This window comes from Corapipo altera, unplaced genomic scaffold, assembly GCF_003945725.1.
Source record: "Corapipo altera isolate COAL_440 unplaced genomic scaffold, ASM394572v1 132597, whole genome shotgun sequence".
In the NCBI taxonomy this organism is placed as follows: Eukaryota; Metazoa; Chordata; class Aves; order Passeriformes; family Pipridae; genus Corapipo; species Corapipo altera.
This window is the reverse complement of record NW_020885668.1, coordinates 1-2,848: the sequence shown is the minus strand read 5'-3', so window position 1 is coordinate 2,848 and position 2,848 is coordinate 1. Positions and strand designations below refer to the sequence as shown.

The 2,848-nt window shown below is 50.6% G+C and overlaps 1 long non-coding RNA gene across 1 annotated transcript; it reads right to left on the bottom strand.

Moving 5' to 3' along the window:
* Positions 1–862: 862 nt before the first annotated feature.
* On the bottom strand, positions 863–1,732 carry LOC113940712. The gene is made up of 3 exons (XR_003525518.1): positions 1,695–1,732; positions 1,314–1,447; positions 863–1,104 (listed from the first exon to the last, which is right to left on the bottom strand). It is a non-coding gene; the product is annotated as an uncharacterized LOC113940712 (long non-coding RNA).
* Positions 1,733–2,848: the final 1,116 nt, after the last annotated feature.

The window sequence follows — 2,848 nt, the reverse complement described above, 5'->3', positions numbered from 1 at the left end:
GGCTGGCAAATGGGATTATGCCCATGCTTTCAAGGAGGATTTGCAGAGTACACTGAGGGGAAACATTGAGGGCCATTTCTTCATCTCCTGAAGGGATGAGAAGAGGGGGGAGCAGGTGCTGTGGCCCCAGAGCTTCTCTCTGCTTTGGGTGCAGAAGCTCTGTGTTTTCCTCTGTCCATTGAATTTCCCACAAAGAAGGAAAAAGCTACAGGAACTCCACTCTGGAGTGGTCAGGACATGTGGAAGCAGGGGAATTTTTCTTCCCAGCTGGGATTGAGAGTGCAATTTCACACTCCTTTGGAGAGCATTAACTAAGACATCCCATTTCTGCCCAGGGATCTTCCAGGAGGAACTCAATCCGGGCTCTGGGCAGGTCCCTGCAGGGGCAGCAGCTTCCTCTGCACGTTTGAGGGGATAAAGCTGCTCTAAACCTGCACTCCAACTACTCCACAGCAATTGATGACCTCTGAGGACAGTTCCTCACTCTTTCCACCCCAGCAGAGACCTGAACACATCCTGTGGGCACTGTGTGACTACCTCTGGCATTAACACCCTGCAGAGATGAAGACACTGACTGTAAAGACACTTGTCTACCTCTAAACCTCAACTTTCTTTGCTACTATACAGCAATAACATTTTCTATTCATATTGCAGCTACGGACTTAATAAATAGAATTGCATATATTGTGCTTTAGAAATTAAAATGCACTCCAAAGTCAGGCAATGCTAAACAATGAAGTCTTGAAACCTCCCCCCCAAACCAGCCCCACTTTCTGGTTTCACAACCAGCCCGCTTCCTCACTCTCTTCACAAAGGGAGAAACTCTCTCTTTCCACCTCTGAAACAAAAATTCCCTCCCCAAAAGTGATCAGAAAGAGTCTACTTAGGCACTACTGCAAATGGAAGTTGTCTAATAACCATTCCTTCTAACTCAGAAAGGGGAGGAGATGAAGAAAGTCACAACAAATGTTTGGATTCCTTCCTCTTCAACGACTTCTCTTCCCTATCTGACGTTCTGGGATGTGTGCAGGGGGTTCAGCATCTCTTCAAAGATGGCTCCTTTCACATCAGAGCCCCTCAAATTGGCTTCCTGGAGGTCACAACCTGATAGGTCCCAATTGGGAAGGGGAAAAGAAAAAGAAGTGTCAATGGAATGCACCCAGAACTCTGTTCAAAGCTTTACTTGAAGTCCATTTACCTGAACTCCATTGTACTCTGAAGCTGGAGAGCTCAGCCAAAAGCCAGCAATCCCCCAAATTACCAGTTGACTATAGGAGAGAAAGGAATAGGATGGAAAATGAATCCCAACTCACTTCCAAATAAGTTCCTGCCAACGTTGCTCCCCCGAGGTTACAGTTCTTTAGTTTGGTGTTTCTCAGCGTTGCAACTCGGAGGTTCATTCCTGTCATCTGACTGCCCTCCATGGCCACTCCTTTCAGGTTGGCACCTGGAACACACACAGAAAGGAGTTCTGTGAGGAAAAACAGTCAGAAACACAGCAGCTGCACACTGGGGCTGCCTCAGAGCTGTGTGAATTGGAGGAGGATTTCGGGCTGAGATGGTCACAGACTCAAGGCAGCCCTTGTGGGCCATTCTCAGGGTTGGACAAACCACAGCTGGACCTTCTCTGGGCCATAGAGATGCACAAACACAGGCTTCAGTTGGCACAGATTGACAAGGCAAAAGCTTCTTACCTTCCAGATTAGCTTGAAGGCCTGATGGCTCCTCAGAGCTGCAGCCTTTCAGGGACGCTCCCTCTGCGTTGGAGCGCAGCATCTTCACCCCTGGCAGGTTGGCACCCTGGTACAGACAGGAGTCACTGAGAGCCAGAAGAACAACACCAAAGACAATCAAGAAGACACTTTTAATTTCTGCTCTGGGAGTCAATCCCATTAAATCATTACTCTGAGGAAGTGTAAAAGCTTTGGGAATCAGAACAACTGTAGATCCTCCCTTTGGATTCCCATTAACTCAGTGCAGGTGCAGAGTGACTCCACTTGTTCCCACACTCTCTCACCCCTTCCACATCATACCCCACTCCCCAGCCCCCTCATGCTCAGTTTGGGGGTCCCACCTTCCCCCCTTCCCCAATCTTCTGATCTCTCCCACCCATTTCCCATCATCCCCCAAACCTCAGATCCCTCCCCCTCCACTTTTGGGGCTCCCACTCCCCTCCCACTCAGTTTGGGTTCCCACCACCCTTTATCCCCTCTGACACCCCTTTTCCCACCAACCTCCCCCTTCCCACCCCCCACTCACCCGAGAGCTCCTCACCTGCAGCGGAGTACCACCAGTGCCCAGAGAAGTCCCCCCAGAAAAGGGGTTGGGTGGATTCCTGGGGGGGGGGGGGTTTGAGTGGGTTTAGGGGGCGCTTGGAGGGCTATGGGGATCCCAGTATGATCCAAATATGATTGCAGTTCCCCCTGCATGGTCCCAGTTGCTCCCAGTTGCCTCCAGCAGAGACCCTGTCAATCCAAGTATGATCCCAGTCTTCTTCCAGCATGGTCCCAGTCAATCCCAGTTGCCCCACTGCAGATCCAGTCACTCCCAGTTGCCCTCTTTATGGTCCAAGTTGCTTCCAGTATGATCCCAGGATGAGTCCAGTCACCCCCAATATGATCCCAGGATGACCCCAGCACAGGCCCACCTGTTCCCAGTATGATCCCATTTGCCCCATTGTGGTTCCAGTTGCTCCCCTTCACCCCTGCTATGACTCCAGTAGCTCCCCGTATGATCCTTATCACTCCCAGTCTCTTCCAGTATGTCCTAGTTGACCTCAGCATGCTCCCAGTCACTACCAATATGCTCCCAGTTAGTCCCAGTATGATCCCAGTCACTCCTGGTCTCT